The sequence below is a fragment of the Haliotis rubra genome, unplaced genomic scaffold, assembly GCF_003918875.1.
Source record: "Haliotis rubra isolate DU_JTF1 unplaced genomic scaffold, ASM391887v1 Scf33, whole genome shotgun sequence".
NCBI lineage: Eukaryota > Metazoa > Mollusca > Gastropoda > Lepetellida > Haliotidae > Haliotis > Haliotis rubra.
Genome location: NW_025767002.1, coordinates 845,961 through 864,678, shown reverse-complemented (window position 1 = coordinate 864,678; position 18,718 = coordinate 845,961).

Sequence of the window (18,718 nt, the reverse complement as noted above, 5' to 3'; positions counted from 1 at the left end):
CAAGGCGACTCATCTTGGGTGGGAATGCAGCCAATGGCGCTCATCACTTTGGTGAAACCCAGGGGTGGTGCTTACAAACCAAGAGATATAATCGGAGCAACCGGGATTCGAACCCATGACTCCAAATTTGTGTCGTGTCGAAGGGTCGCAGCTCTGTAACTGTAACTATGTTGCCTTAGACGACTGTCCCTAGAATTATTGGTTGGTTGTTTTACGCCGCACTCAGCAATATTCCAGCTATATGGCGGCGGTCCGTTAATAATCGAGTCTGGACCAGACAATCCAGTGATCAACAGCATGAACATGATCAACTGCATTTGGGATACGATCACATGTGTCAACCAAGTCAACGAACCTTACCACCCGATCCCGTTAGTCGTCTCTTACGACAAACATGGGTTGCTAAAACCAGTTCTCACCCGGATCTTTATGTGTCCCGCAGAAAAGACGACTGCCCTTTGTAAATATTAGTAAATATAAATTTCTGATGAGTTCAATGGAGTATGACGCCCAAAAATATATTTCATGTTCCTATTTTGTGGTTAAGAAACATAGAGACATTTATTGAACCTTTTGTCTTAGTACAACAAAAGAAGCTGAAAAAATATCATGAGCTGTATTACATGAAAATGAGACACATTATAGCTCTTTGGCGCCGGTTTGAAAACTTCTGTCAGAAAAGTCAGAACATTGCTTTTGAACTGTTCAGCTGTTTAGACTATCAGTACGTTGTTGTGTACTTCGTTATGTAAGGTCTGGCCATGCACTTATTCATGCATAAAACATGCATACATTACAACAAATCAATAATTTTGTTGTTGCCTTTCATGTCAGCCTTACATCTTTTTCTTGAAGCAAGATGAAATAAGCTTGGTATTTACAGAACATTTCGCCAGATCATCAACCTCGCTGACAGCCTGGTTTGAAAAGCAAAACACTTGATGTTCGACCTTATAATTTCTGGTTTATAACCACTTACATAGCATTACATGATTAATGAGTACCGTTAGAATATGTAATTTTGCTCTGAAAATAACATCAAATCAGGTTACATAATTTTCCAAAAGGATCAGGGAATAGTTTTTTTAATCCGCCCACATCAAGTTATGATCATTTAGGTTGGTTGTCGCCGCACTTAGCAATATTCCAACCATGTGGCGGCGGTTTGTAAACAATCGAATCTGGACCAGACAATCCAGTGATCAACAGCATGAGCATCGATCTACACAATTGGGATACGATGACATGTGTCCAGTGATCAACCATGCTTGTCGTAAGAGGCGAGTAACGGGATCGGGTGGTCAGACTCGCTGACTTGGTTGACATATGTCATCGTATCCCAATTCCGTAGATCGATGCTCACACTCTTGATCACTTGATTGTCTGATCCAGACCCGATTATTTACAGACCGCCGCCATATAGCTGGAATACTGCTGAGTGCGGCGTAAAACATCAAACACAACAGAACTATTTCACGTGATTATATCACAGTGAAATGATGAGTGAGAGAGTGAGTTTAGTTTTACGCCACACTGAGCAATATTCCATCTATATGGCCACAGTGAAATGGCTACCGTAGAATAAAATAACATTGATTTGATATAAATTTGCATTTTCCATAGTAGTGTGTTTTTCTGATTCTACATTTCATGTCAAATTTCTATGGGGTAGCCCCGTGGTAAAAGCGTTCTCTCTTGGCTCTTGGTACAGGTTCGTTTCCCTACAGGATTACTATGTGGAGCTCATTTCTTTTTCCATCGCCGTGATGTTGCCACGATATACAGAAAGGCAGCATAAATTCCAGATTTGGAGTAGTATGCGTTTCATTTCATTCCCAAATTACATATCAGTGGTGTTCCTATCAGATCGTTCTTTAGCGTATCTCGTACGTCTTCAAAATACAATAAAGTAAACAAACTATGTTTTTGCTTAATACATAGCTGACCTTCAGGTTATATTATAATAAAATGTCAAGCAATATCGACGAGGCACTCAGGTAAGTAGGAAATAAGTTTAAATCAATACACTTTACCTTTTAATGTTCAGCATCTCTTTGTGGGTTTTGTATTTTTTCGCTTTATTAAATATGCATGTCAATAATCTTCGAGGTAGTGTGCAGGTTTTTTAGGTTTTTTTATTCAAGTATGATAAAAGTGATAGGAGCTGTTAGAACAGCATGTGGTTTATCGACAGCCTGCAGTGACGGTTCGGTGCGACACATATGGCCTTTTGTCGAATCCTAAATACATTTTAATTGTTTATTGAACGGGTTTAATTGAATTGTGAGAAGTGAGTGTACTATGTGCACCTGCATGGTAACTTAGGGTTCTAGTCATATGTGCAGGTCGTAGATGATTATTATTATGATGATGAGGGTGACAGTTCGTGGCGATTTTGGTGAGAGTGAGAGGAATGATTTGGTGGTGATGGTGGTGATGATGATGATGATGATGATGATGATGATGATGGTGTGGTTGTGATGATGGTGTTGTTGTTGTGATGGTGATTATAGTTATGATAAGTGAGTTTAGTTTTACGCCGCACTCAGCAATATTCCAGCTATATGGCGGCGGTCTGTAAATAATCGAGTCTGGACCAGACAATCCAGTGATCAACAACATGAGCATATATCTGCGCATTGGGAACCGATGACATGTGTCAACCAAGTCAGCGAGCCTGACCACCCGATCCCGTTAGTCGCCTCTTACGACAAGCATAGTCGCCTTTTGTGGCAAGCATGGGTTGCTGAAGACCTATTCCACCCCGGATCTTCACGGGTCTATAGTTATGATGATTATGATGATGATGATGATGATCGTGGTGGTGATGATTGTGGTGATTATGAATGATTATTGAATGAATGTTGGTCATTCAAAAAAACCAAATGTAATATTTTTGGGCAACCTGGTATATTTCAGGTGAAAGTAAAGGCGAAATATATTATCACATGGTATAGTTACATCGGACAGTGCATAAAACATATGGTCATCCTTTTCTGTTTTAGAATGCCCTAAAAATCTATTCTGTTATTAATTTATGCATGCTGTTAACCTCTGAATAAGGAATGTCCGAATTAAATCTCTGAAATATTGGACACACATGCTAAACCCTTGTCACATTTACGGGACCAGCATATCACAAAACAGTGTCCTCATTGTTTCGATGCGTCAATCATGTGACAAGTTCACGAAAGATAGGGGCGAACAGGTAAAATGTAAAAACATTATATACTCTTAAAAAACGTAGGGGAACCTGAACTTTCAATTTGGATAAGAAGTATAAAGCTTCATAAACGTTTCAAAGACAGACATGTTATGAACTCACCACCGTTTCTCTTTATCACCACCCCTAAACACAACGCATGGAATGCACGTGCACAACGCAGTAGCCCCAAACACGTGCATCGGCGTCATTCTTGATTTTGACGGTTTTCAAGGTCGATAAATCACTGTAGATCATTAATTTTGACAATCTTCTTGCATCACACGGTTGTTAATGTTTGTTTCTAGCCGGTTGTTTTTGTTTGTTTGAAAATGAAAATCGTACACATTCAAATTTCACGTCATGCACCAATCATCTTTCAAGAGCCATTACTGTACAAACAGCTGTGGTCATAAGGAAGTTCAAGTGATGATGCACTCTCAAAACATTCATCATTATCATATCAACGTTGACTCCGATATATCTGTCAATGTTTTCAATCATAAATTCAAAATGAAGTCCCCCTACTTTTTTTAAGAGTATATAATGAAATATTTCGCATAGGGAAGAAAGACGTGTACAGGGACAACTCGTAACCTCTGACCCCGTATATTCGGAGGCCTCGCATAATGGGCAAGTAACTCTGTGACTCTAACATGACCACAAAATAACACCTCCGTAACCATGATTCATTAATCCGGACACTAAGTAATCCGGACATTCCGCAATCCGGACAATATCAGAAGGCACACTCCCGTCCGGTTTAATATGATTCCGTTATATAGGACTCAAGGTTGTATTCAGTCGTTACCGGCGCTGCAGAGACTGGTAGGAAATGTCGTACTAAGAACTGCAGCATGACCTTCAAGGAACAATTATACCGTTATATACCACGTGTAACGGGATTAAAATGTCCCGCTCAGCTGCCACGTTGTAAGCGGCTAGTGTTTTTAACTGTGTTCATTGTGGATTGCTGTTTTTTAACTATCAATGATTTGCATACATCAGTCAAATCAATCAGTTTCTCGTTTGCGTACGATCCGGCTCATCTTATCTCTGTAAATTACAATAAAATGAAAAAATATATATCGAACCATCAGTAAAAGGGGCGTCTCATCGGTCTGGTGACCATCTGCATTGTTCTAAATTTTGTAGTTAACATCTGGTTGAAACCGATACTCCGCCCTGTTTTGGTGACCATTTGTGGCAAACTAGGTTCTTTATGCGGAGGGGCGGTGGGGTAGCTTAGTGGTTAAAGCGTTCGCCCGTCACGCCGAAGACCCGGGTTCGATTTCCCATATGGGTACAATGTGTGAGGCCCCATTTCTGGTGTCCCCCGCCGTGATATTGCTGGAATATTGCTAAAATCGGCTTAAAACCAACTTCGCTCACTCACTATATGCATAATGTACAGGCCCACGCAGTCTGAGTCAGTCTTATTTGCAGGGGCTGTCTGTGTAACTGAGTCAAGTGTCCCTTTAAGTGGGAAAAAGAGTGAGTGAATGTGAATTAAAACAAGGAAATATGGGAAAGAAACAGACAGTCCTTTAGATGAAACTGAAAGTAGCCTACATAGTTATACCTCTAGTAGTACCTAACAAGGTTACGAGATTAAACGAAACATGGAGGTACATATTTCTAGTCGTACCTTTAGTGGTATTGCTATGAGGTAAAATGGGAAACTGAGTGAGTGAGTTAATTTTTACGCCCCATATTCCAGGTGTTATCAAGACAGAAGGGTGCGTACTGAACGCACGAGACGTTGTTGCAGATTATTGTCACGTGACCTGTCTCCCGAGCAATTGCACGGACTGCAGGCGCAAGATCCCCGGATGTACATATCGCCCACACGTAAGGTGCGCTGTGCGTGCCAATTCGGAAAAAAACCGTGCATAATGGTGAGAGGTGACCCACAGAAATGTTCATAATCAATTAAAATATATCCCGTGACATGACCTCTTATTTACCGAGTTGTGGATGAAAAACAAGACTGAGAAGGTTTATATAGTAACAAAAGTCTCCCAAATGCGTCATTTTCAAATTGTTCAACGTTTAGAGAATCGGGGTTACTTGTCCAGTAGCGAGTGAGTGAGTTTTACACCGCTTTAGCAATATTCCAGCAAAATCACAGCGGGGGCACCAGAAATGGGCTTCACGCACTGTACCCATGTGGGATCGAACCCGGGTCTTCAGCGTGACGAGCGAACGCTTCAACCACTTGGCTACCCCACCGCCCCTTAAGTGGGAACGATGAAAGCGACAAAACGATTTCCCTATTCATAAGAGCTAAGAGTCTAGTGTAGTTTTCGACTACGACATATATCGATTGTGATAACACCAGGTGTTGCGGAAAAGATGAACCTATCATCTCATCTCATACCTCATCTGTGCCACGTCAAAAACACCTGCAGAGGCAGGTCAAGTGTCACTTGAACAAAAGAACACATGGTCCAAGTCTAAACAGGTAAATGTATCGGGCATCATTTTTGCTAGAGAAACTTGAGACAATTGATATGTCATATTCTTACAACTTGTATAACTTATCAAGGCCTTGGCTGTTAAAACGCTGATTCACTTTTAGTAAGATTAACGTTCTCCTTTTCATTTCCAAATAACATAAATGGATTCAATGGATGCGGGTACAAAACCGATAAAAAGGGACTTAATTTCAAGCTAGCATAAAAATTGGAATGAGGTTAGTTTTACGCCGCTTTTAGTGATATTATTGCGGGGAACACTAGGAAATGGGCTTCACACATTGTACCATGTTGGGAATCGAACCCGGGTCTTCGGCGTGACTAGCCACCGCTTTAACCACTAGGCTACCCCACCGCCCCTATAAAAATTGGAACATTCATAGAATCTGGGTTTTAGTTCACTGATCAAAGACTTATAGTCCAGCATCCAATTCCTGTAATTTGGGGATCTAACCCTGACATCGAACCCTACGTCTCAATATCATTGTTTCTGTACATCATTTCTAAAGCAAAACATTTATATAAACATGTACTATTATGTATCTTTCAGCAACAAGTGTTTACATTTTGTGTATCCTGTTTCCAAAAGATTGGTTTGTTTGTTGTTTAACGCCGCACTCAGCAATATTCAAGCTATATGGCGGTGGTCTGTAAATAGTCGAGTCTGGTTTAGAAAATCCTGTGATTAATAGCATGAACATCGATCAACTGGGATACATGACATCCGAGTTAGACTTGGTCTTCAGTAGCCCATGCTTGTCGAAAGAGGCGACTAACGGGATCGGGTGGTCATGCTCACTGACATGACATGACATGACAAGTTTTATTTGCTTCAAAGACTTGTACTAACCTTCCCTCGTCTGTTTTCTACAGAAATGTACATTTGTGCAAGACAATGGAGGCTGGACTTTTTATCTACACAAACACAGTTTAATATACTTAGCCAAATACACCAATGGAAGTTTAGATTTACACTGCAACAGCTCTATTAATTTAGATTCATTTTGGAGGTTCCCAGTAATGTTTATCTATATATTTTACTCTGTTTGTATGGTGTTTTGGACACACAAGCAAGAAGTGGTATTCGTCCTTTATGACGTGTACCAGATGACAGACACAATTTACAATATCTCAAGTCTCTATCGATGTTTTTGTAACGTCCTATTCCAATTTGTAGCTTATGGCATGATATTCTAATCTTTGTTAGATAGCATCGTAGATTCTGAGGAATCAAGTTAAGATAATGGTCATATTCAAACACCTGTTTAACTTTCGTATACAATATAAGTTTACTACCCTTCTCTAACTCACTTCGCCATTTCTGCATATAATTATCTTTCATGCGTTGTTTAAATGAGGCCACTATGGAATACTGTAAGGGACATTCTCGCGATCTCGCATTCTCGCGATCTCGACCTTTGGAAACAAGCTAAAAATGCCAAAAGTGCGAGAATGCGAGATCGCGAGAACGCGAGATTTGGCCAAAATCTCGCGTTCTCGCATTCTCGTGTTTTTGGTACATAGCACTTTTTGTCAGAAGTCGAGATCGCGAGAATGCGACATCTGTACATGCTGTCAAATCTCACATTCTCGCAATCTCGCATTCTCGCACTTTTAGCATTTTTACCTTGTTTCCAAAGGTCGAGATCGCGAGAATGCGAGATCGCGAGAATGTCCCTTACAGTATTCCATAGGCCACAAATGACATGCAATCAACAGAATACGGATCTAGCCAAACATATGCATAACCATTCTACACAACAATTCCTTCACTGAGTAACACCAATCTTTTTCACCTTTTTCACAATAAAGTAGTGATAGGTTATATGCAGCTATCAAGACCATGTTTTCAGTGTATAACAATTTAAACCAGTAACGTAAAATGGTATTCTACCAAGTTCAATGTAAACTGCTGCATTTGATGCTTTAGGGTGGACATGTATTGTCTTACAAAACCAAAGATGTATTTTTTTCTATTTCCGGTGTATAATTTAAGCCCCATATCTCACAACCATAGCTCAGAGTACTCGTTACGGAAGAATCAAAGAGTTGACAACATTTTTGGGTGAGAAAACTCCACGCCTTGAGAAGACAAAACATTCATAGACTTCAGGCCCTTCCCTGCAAGAGTGAGTGAGTGAGTGAGTGAGTTTGGTTTTACGCCGCTTTTAGCAATATTCCAGCAACATCACGGCGGGGGACACCAGAAATGGGCTTCACACAATGTACCCATGTGGGGATTCGAACCCGGGTCCTCGGCGTGACGAGCCAACGCTTTAACCACTAGGCTACCCCACCGCCCCTCCCTGCTAGAGTTTTCTGAACAAATGTAAAAGATCCAGAGAAAGAAATATTGATAACCGAGATAGTTAAAATGATCCACAATTTCCAAGTCCTGACCTTAATCGTCCAAAGCTCATTATCTCATATTTTACCCTTTGCGCGAAAAACCATAACCTTAGACTTACTTATATTGACATGCAAACCCCATTCTGCACAGTACTGCAAGCTATTTATATGACACTGTAATCCTTCGGGAGTTTCAGAGACAACAACCATATCATCAGCAAATAAAATGAGAAACAGATTAACAAAGTCAACAGTAATACCACCCTCAGGATTTGCTTTAAGTTTATCCTCAAGATCTTTCCAAAAAGAAAGAAAACAAAATAGGTGACATAACCTCGCCCTGTTTGATGCCTGCTCCAGTACTCAGAAACTCAGATAGTGTAGAGTTAGCTTTGACACACGACTTTACCTCGGAATACATAGATTTAATAATCAACCACATTTTACCTTTCCCGCCTTTTTGAAATAGCTTACATAACATTCCATTTCTACACTATCAAATGCCTTCGAAAGGTCAACAAAAGAACAGTAAAGTCTTTTCTTCTCTGAGATAAACTTTCTGATGAGTGTACTAAGTATAAAAATTGCATCAACTGTTGAGTGAACATCCCCCTTAAAACCAAACTGAAACCAAACTCCACCCCTAAAATGTACTAAATGTGTACTGAACAAAGAAGGTGCAATTACAAGAATAATATATATGTACTCCATCTTCCAGTTGCGTAGATCGGTGCTCATGACCTCCGTCACTCACAGCTTCTAAAAAATCACCGTTTTATATTTACAAAGTGATGGAGTGCGGTGTTCAAACTAAAAATAAACAAACAATACAAAGCGAACCCTTTCAAGGATGCAATCAGCACCCATCATAGATCAGAATGGTTTATCCATAATTAAAGATAAACGTTAGGATTAACAAGGTTCCTATGAATCAACCCGTGAAGTTCCGGGTTACAATTGATCTTCAGTAACCCATGCTTGTCGTAAGGGGCGACTAACGGGAACGTGAGCTGACTCACTCACTCAAAGACCAATCAAGCATCGATGCTTAATTACATTAATTAAATGTAGATGAGTTTGTAAACAAATTTGTATCTACCGGAAGAAAAATATTGATTATTCGTTAACGTTTCACCTGAGACTGACATGTCGTCAAACACTATTTGTTGCGCAAGTCAGTTGGTTGAAACTGATTCCAAGATTTCAGTCTTTATCACTGTGTGTCAGCTAGGTGTTCCTGTAAAACCGACCCGTGAAGATCCGGGGTAGAATAGGTCTTCAGCAACCCATGCTTGCCACAAAAGGCGACTATGCTTGTCGTAAGAGGCGACTAACGGGATCGGGTGGTCAGACTCGCTGACTTGGTTGACACATGTCATTGTATCCCAATTGCGTAGATCGAAACTCATGCTGTTGATCACTGGATTGTCTGGTCCAGACTCGATTATTTACAGACCGCCTCAATATAGATGGAATATTGCTGAGTGCGGCGTAAAACTAAACTCACTCACTCACCAATAAACCAAAGAACTTTATATCTGTTTATTAAGTCAAACTGTCGTTTGACCTAGCACAACACAACCACACAACCTTTACAGCAACACGAGCTGACGCTTTTAAAAACAGTTCATCAAGAGCAGTCGCGTCTTTGAAGTATCTATGAATGTCCCTTTCCTTCCTTTGAAACCGCCTGACACCTGACATTTGAAAAAACAACACCGAGCGAACTTGGAAGCGGAAATGACCGTCACGTGTTTACGGTGCTATTACGACGATTGATTGTTTGGGGGTCTTTGTTTACCCAGCGATAATCTGTGTAACGACTTGCCGAATACTGGTGACACAATCAGTCTGACAATTTTAAATCGATTATATCATTTCATACCCCCGGCAGAATATGCTCGTATCCTCGATAGATAATATCCAGGTTAGACGTCAGTGTCGTCATGGTAGTCGACCATATGGAAAAATAACCGTGGAACAAGATCAATGGTGGTGACAACGACGACGATGATGTTGGTGATGATGATGGTGACGACGACGACGACGACGATGTTGGTAGTGATGGTAACGTTGATGAAAACGGTGATAATTTTGAAGGTGGTGGTGATGATGTTGTTGATAACGGTAGGTGATGATGATTAATATGATCAGTGGCAATAATAATGATTATGGTGGTGAAGGTGATGGTAACGTTGATGAAGACGTTAGTCATAATTTTGAATATGGTGGTGGTGGTGATGACGGTGGTGATATTGATGGTAATGGGAGGTGATGTTGATGACGATGATGATCATTTGTTGTTTTACGCATCACTCATCAATTTTCCAGCTACATGGCGGCGGTCTGTAAATACTCGAGCCTGGACCAGACAATCCAGTGATCAACAGCATGAGCATCAATCTACGCAATTAGGATACGATGACATGTGTCAACAAAAAATCAGCGAGCCTGACCATCCGATCATGTTGGTCGCCTCTTACGACAAGCATGGGTTACTGAAGACGTCGATGATGATGATGATGATGATGATGACGTGGCGATAATATTTATGATATAGTATTGAAGGTGATTGTAACTTTGATGAATATGTTGCAGATAATTTTGAAAATTGTGGTGGTGATGATGTTGATTATAATGGCAGGTGACGATGATGCTTTGGATAATGATCACCACCACCACCATCATCATCATTAGGATGATTCTACAGTGAGAGAAGAACTCCAGATTCAAAACCGTAATAAACTCCTCTAAAATTAAAACCTGCTGGTCACAACCATGATGGGTCCGATTCCCCACATGGGTACAATGTGTGAAGCCCATTTCTGGTGTTCCCCCGCCGTGATATTGCTGGAATATTGCTAAAAGCGGCGTAAAACCCAACTCACTCACTCACAACCATGATGAGGTCGTCCAACCAATGGACGTCTTGACGTCACCGCGTGTCCCAGCCCGACTCAGTTATCTACCTTGATGAAAAACAAATAACCATATAACCGCCCAACTGCTGGTCACGTTTCGTTTTAAAACATTAACATCGTAATCAATTCTATTCGGGTAAATAAATCCAATTTCTCGGAGAGAGAAAAAATAATTACAAGCTCTGTGAAGAATTCTTTGCCCTGTGAAATATTGAGAAACACGAGACGCATTTCAATAGTAACTTTGAGAAACACGCTTAATTCAATTACTTTGAGTAATACATTTTCGTCATTAAATATTTATTAGGTATATGTAACCTGTACATAGTGAGCAATTTCAAATTTTAATAAAAACCCACACAAATGGAATAGAAACCGAGTTCAGGTGTATATAACCATAATTGCTAAACCAAATTGAAAATGCATACATTCTGAGAGGATACAGAGACCTGATCTAACGGGATATATTTTCGTCACTGCTTCAAGACATACTATGGTTTTCATACCAAGCATATCCGCTGACAATTTTGTAATAAACCGCGAGGCATAATTATGTCACAAAATATCCCAGGCACATCTCGCCAAAATATGAAATGATCAGCAACTAGTGAGTGAGTTTAGTTTTACGCCGCACTCAGCAATATTCCAGCGATATGGCGGGATCAGCAACTAAAGTGAGTGAGTGAGTTTAGTTTTACGCCGCACTCAGCAATATTCCAGCTATATGGCGGCGGTCTGTAAAAGATCGTGTGATGGTGCGGTAGCCGAGTGGTCGACGTTTTCGCTGATCACCATGCATAAACACCAGGGGTGCAGTGTGTTAAACCTATTCCATGGTTCGCTTTCGTGGCTACAGGTTACTGGGGCAGTGGGGTAGCCTAGTGGTAAAGGCGTTCGCACGTCCCGGGTTCGATTCCTTACATGGGTACAATGTGTGAAGCCCATTTTCTGGTGTCCCCCGCCGTGATATTGCTGAAATATTACTAAAAACGGCGTAAAACTAAACTCACTCACTCACTAAAGGTTATACTACACCAAATCAAATGCCTTCAGTGCAGACAGAATCATCTCACAGCTGTGATTGGATGATTTTGTGTAAGGTTTTTGTGTTTTTAACTGTATATCCATCTAGCAATTAAAACTGACCATATTTGTCAATATTTAGTGCTGTCATTTTTAACACGATGACTTATGCTGAATGTGTGCAGAGATATTTTCAAGTAGGGGACATTTGGTGCGGAACTGGGATTGGTGTGTTCAACTTCCTGTACTTGGAAAAGGAATTGGTTAACCTAGCCAAAATGTGTGTTTTATTGTGACTTTAAGACAATACTTTGCACATATATACATGTGATGGCTGTTGACGGCCTGGTTAATTTTTAAGACAATATAACGTTACTATGCAAGTCTATGTGAAAACATTTGTTTTTGTGTAAGCTGTAAGCGAACCACTGCCAGTGAAAACGTCGCTCATACACTCCATCGTGATACATTGACGCGCCATTTTACATAAGGGACCATTCATAATTTATGACAAGGGGAGTAATGATGATTTTAGGGGGTCACCCATTTTGTTCTGAGGGGGCGGGGGTCGTCAATTTTGTATGGGAAGGGAGGGGATATTTATTTTGTACATGACGGGCTCACTTACTTTGTACATAAATTTTAGGAGGGGGGGGGGCATACACATTGAACATGCTTCTCCATAAAAACCAACATAACGCGCGCGCGCACGCATGCACGCACGCACGCACACACACACACACAGCCATAAATTATGATCGGTCCCTACACGATTTGTTAAGATATACACAAAACCAGCAACACCTGATTGTGAAGTTGGCCGCACCTCAGAAACTCACTTACACAGAGAAATATCTCTGTTTTATAAAAACAGTTACAATCTCAGCAAAGCAGGGATCAGTCCTAAAGAAAGTACATGCTGAGTGTAATCTTTAATACATTCATGCCATTTGATTGTTTGTTGCACTCGTCAATATTTCAGTTATATGGCGACGGTCTGTAAATAATCGAGTCTGGACCAGGCAATCCAGTGATCAACATCAAGAACATCCATCTTAATACTATTTGAGAAAACGTAACCAATGACGTTGTCAGTGAGATGTATTCATCTTCCTGACCTTTCATTGTAAGATCATAATATACTACTCACACTTTGCTAAGGATCACAAAAATTCACAACTTTACTTAAACGTAGATTTATAATTTGAAACTGTATCCATTTAAAACTTGATAAATAATAATATGGTAACACCTCTTTAGAAAAACAACCACTGTAATCTAACCTTATGCACTTGATACATGAGTAACCATAAAAACGGTTTTCATGGCACCAATCAACCATTTTGCAAATCATGGAACAGTCATTGACAAGTACACAACACTTGTCAATAGCAGGTATGGGTTCCACAAGACGAAATGACAAACTGAAACCTAGGATCCATGCTTACAATAAGCTTAGATATTTAAACCAAATTTGACCCCCACATCATAGTTTTCTGTTGAATCCATGTTTTGATCCTTAGCAAGGTGTGAATAGTATATATGAATAACCTCTGGCCCACATTCAAAAGGAAATAAGATTTTTACAATTACGCCATGGTGGGCGACTTGAAACGAAATTGAAATATCATGAAGTACGATTTGTTGAGAAACATGTAAGCATGCTGAAGAAACTGACAATGATTTAACCATTTCTTAAAAATCACCTACACGCTAACCTTGACTTTTGCCTACTCTTACACCCAAACATTTTCAAAACATGGTCCCATCCCGGTGAAAGTATATACCTAGTTTAATGACAGAAGCAGCGACGCTTTCTTTCAGTAACCGCAAACGCTTGTGTGAGTTTTCTTCCATCCCATGACCTTGACCTTTGACGTTCACGTGATGAACGCCAAATAAATTAAAGTCAGTAATGGTTGTGGAGTAGACATTAGGAAAAATACACGGTGGTTGTCAAATTGCAACAAAAAGGTTGAGCAGTTGTGTTTCAAGGGAGTACAAATTAACTTCAGAATGGCAACGTGACGTATGGGTTACAGACAGTTACTTCTACAAACGTCACGGAGTGGTATAACCAGTTGAAGCGTTCTCCCCTATGAGTTCGATTCCTGTGGACATGACCCCCACTTTATGTATCCTTCTCTTGATATTGCTCACATATACCAAACGGCGCGAAAAACATGCATTGTAAACAAAATGGCGGTTGTGACCTTCACCTTACACCCCAGGTGTGTGGGATCCATTCATTACCACAAAATGCCATGGGGTAACGCCGCTTTTTTCTCTTAGCCCTAATGATGGCTGAGTGAATGAACACGCAAGTGCCTCTGGGGAATTCATATTCCTATCTACATCATACGAAAACAAACAAACGGAGTCGCGGCTTTGAAACATGGCGTTTGCGATGGGGGTGAGCATGCCACCTCCTGCCGCACGCAACCATGAAGATCAAGGTCACACTGATGATCGTCTTAAGTAATTTCAGGTTTGTATTTAATTCGATATTAGGAACAGATGCTCTTCATGTGATGCAGATCTCACCATCATACGGACAGACGAATCCTTGGCCATCGCTCGAAAAAGGTTATCAAGAGATCGGTATATTTTGAAATGGGATTGGGTTACAAACTATGGCTGAAGGTTGGTGGTTCGAATCCCGGTGACGTCACACTAAAAGACGTTAACGATTGGTACTTGTTGTTTCCCTGCCTGGCTTTAATTGGATGAAACAAGGACTGGTCGGATTGAATTTGGTTTGATGTTTTACGCCGCCGTTAGTCGCCTCTTACGACAAGCATGGGTTGCTGAAGACCAATTCTAACCTGGATCTTCACGGGTCGGATCGGAGTCGGCATAATGTGTCAGAGTTTTGGATAAACCGTTGCATGGTATTTCAGTGGGCTAGCACTATAGAACCGACATTAGTGCGAACTGGTACAAGCACGCACAAACACGTGCTTGCACGTAAATGTGTGAGAAAATATTCTCCAACACGAAGTTAAATCCCCCAGTTCACATCACTTCACTTACATATATATTCACAATTGTGCATACTCTACATATTAGACATGTTTTTTTCTATACGTGAAAATCCTCTTCAGATCTGGTCTTCAGCAACAATTAGAGGCGACCTAACGGGTTCAGACTTGCTGACATAGTCGACACGTCATCGTATCCCAGTTACGTAGATCCATGTTCATGATATCAATCACTGGATTGTCTTGTCCAGACCGCCTTCATAAAGCTGGAACATTGCGTTAAACAACTAACACATGTTGATTTTCTTAAAAGAACAGTACGTGTATTGAGGTGAGGGCAGTTTATAAGTTGTTGTTATTGCACACTTCAATATGTACTTATATATACCTAAATAGGTCGGCAATGTGGCTGATGTGACGTTCCACATTGACTCTGGGGCACTGGAAGCAACTTGCTGTGCAGAGTTCTGGTTCTTACCCACACCAGGATCCGTTGTTCGGGAGTCCTTAATTCCCTCCGCATATGAACCTTAGTTCATGATTGTAGCTTTCACCAAACTGGAAACCGTTTATTATCTACTTTCCGTTGATAGCTGAATCAGCCGGAAGATGGAGTGAACTTGACCTCTGGTCACATGACATGCACAAAGTGTAGTTTGTTGAACCGATTAAAAAACCCAAAAACTGCCCACGCACCACGAAAATATATTACATTCAATAATGTATCAATCAGATGTTAAATCAATTTTGAGAATATCACCACATAAGAAGGTATTTTGAAATTCTTCTATCCGAGAAGAAACTCGGTCGTCGGAATGATTACAATTGCTGTGTAAAAATATCGTCACTTTAAGCTTGTACAAATCCTTCCCAGAAAACCCCATTATAAAAGGGCCCCAGATCATGCCATCAGCTTTCGATGGCTTGCGTTTCGCTATCGAACCTAACCCCAGCCACATAAGTCTACAAGTGAAGACTCCAATTTCAAACCTGGTTTAACAAGATAAAAAATTCAACTGTTTATTTACCATTATTGACGGTGAAAATTAAACGATAAAACTGGAAGCCGTTGCCATATCTTAAACTAGTCCTCGTCGTCTACAAGTACAGCATCAATCTCAGTAACTGCCACACCGGTGAAGCCAGGTCGCGTACGTTATTGCAGCTCAATGGCAAACCTCATTAGGCTTTTATGCCTACATAAAAGTGTCAGAGGCATATGCGCCATATCTGTTGGCTGCTGTCGGCGGTTTACAACGCCTTGTAACCTTCAATGGCTGGACTAACAATAGAATAACTGACATTCATGGTTGCGATGTCACTACAAATTTATCATCCATATGAAGAAAGTGTATTCTTTTGAGATAAAAATTATATCGTTGAGTTTTATTTGTATTTCATCAACTCGCAACAGACAGTCAATATTACTATTCTTATGCTAGTTTCTGTCAAGGAACGCAACTCTGTATTGCGAATTCTGGCGCCTAGGATGCCTGGACGCCCACGAGTCGTTCAAAGACGCCGGTAAACACTAAATGTTTGCCCACATTTAGTAAAATAGAACTAATGGATAGTAGCTGATTTCCGATGAAGTTGTAGGGATTGGACGCCCTATAAATTGTCCACACAAATACACAAAGGAAACGTATTTTGTAGAAAACACGATCTGTTCTAATTTCAAGTGAAACTTGAAAACACACGCACACATAATTGCAACTAGACAGCCCCCCAAACCCGTATGAGCTTACTTCCTCGTTGTACCAAAAGAGCAGGTCCTAGCGATTTTATTTAAATACCGTGACGCAGAGCATTAATTAATTTTACAACGAAACGTGCACTCGCATAGAAACGTTTCGCGGAAAAGAAATAATAAACAGTATTTATATGACATGAATGATTCTTTGGTTTCACACGGGCACTGGATACGTTTCGTAATTTTCTGTTCTACTGCGTATTGGGGAATAAGATCAGGGCAAGTTAAAATTTCGAACATCTCAATTTGTTGAAGCTGTGGGAGTTGTCAATAAAAAGAAATTAATTTAAAAAACAACAACAGTAGTTTTTCCATAACTGTTTCAAGACTAGGACTTTTAAGGAGCCGAACCATGTATTATCATATATTGGCTAATATTATCGATCCGATAAACTTGGTATCACGATCCGATAAATATGTAAATTAGATCGCTGAGCAGGAATTACCTTCAAGCTCCATACATCAATGCAATTTCTCCTTTTTCAATAAACGACTGACTAACGGTTTCAATACGCTGAGATAAGGTCTTCCCACGTGCTACCAAAACATGGCGACAAACACTGATGTAAGTAATTTTGCACTACAAACACAGTTCACTTACAAATTCGATTTATACAAGGTTTCCAAAGCTACTACATTGAGTGAAATTACATCTACCATATCAATTACTATAAAACAAACACTGTATAAGATATTATTACCCCCGAGTGTGTCCTATTGAAATTATATATTCGGAATAGAATCTGATTCTTTATTCCTAATATATGATATCAACGATACCCTAAGACACTCAGAAAAGATTTTCTATTTTTCATCCAAAATATTCCTGGGGCCCGTTTCACAAAGCTCTCGTAAGCCTAAGACCTCGTTACTTTTCTCGTAGCATTCGTACCTCCTATACTGTAACATAGGAGGTACGAATGCTACGAGATCTTAGGCTTACGAGAGCTTTGTGAAACGGGGCCCTGGACATTTAGCCTTTCACCGAGAAACATAATTCTTGGTAAGAAATCTGAGGCAAATTTACTTCTTGAAAGATAATGTTTTAAAACTTTTCCATAAAGTCTCAATGTTTGTTCTTTAATACCTCACGGTGCAATATTTTAGCTACATGGCGGCGGCCTGAAAATAATCCAGTCTGGGCCAGTCATTCCGGTGATTGATATTAAGAGCAAAGCCCCGTGTTGTCAGGGTAACAAAATACGCCATCAACCAAATCTCAGAGGATCAAATCAATTTAGTCGCCTCCTCATTCTGACTGCCAACGGGGCTAAAAAGGTTTTGGGACAAGGGTGGCCAAATTGTTTATGATGGCCCTAAAACTTGTTTTCCTTTATCGTGGTAATATCCGTTGGTAGCAGGATCGAACCCCGGACACGACCCTCATAACACGGGTATAATCGTCATAATACCCATGACTATCGGGGTGCTTGTCGAACGCGGCGACTGACCTGATCGGGTGGTCAAGCCCGCTGAATTGGTTGATGCATGTCATCGTATCGATGGTAATAGTGTCAGTCACTGGATTGTCTGGTCAAGATTCGATTATTTACAGACCGCCGTGATATAGCCGGAACATTGCGGAGTGCGGAGTACGGTGTAAAAAACAACAAACCAATAATCGTCCATAATGATAATAAATCATAAACATAGGCATGGATGACTAATAGAAGAAATAATAACCATGGTGACTTCAGTGTACGACAGTGTGGTTTTGGAACAATTTTTATTACAGACGCCAACGGAATCTGCAAATGCCCAAACGAGTGAGTGAGTGAGTGAGTGAGTGTATAGTTTCACACCGCTTTCAGCAATTTTCCAGCAATATCACGGAGAGGGACATCAGAAATGGGTTTCACACATTCCACCCATGTGGAGAATTGAACCCGAGTCTTCAGCGTGACGAGCGAACGCTTTAACCACTAGGCTACTTCACCGTCCTACATCAAACAGGAAGGGCAAAGACGTGATCCACACTGTACCCATGTGGGGAATCGAACCCAGGCTTCGGT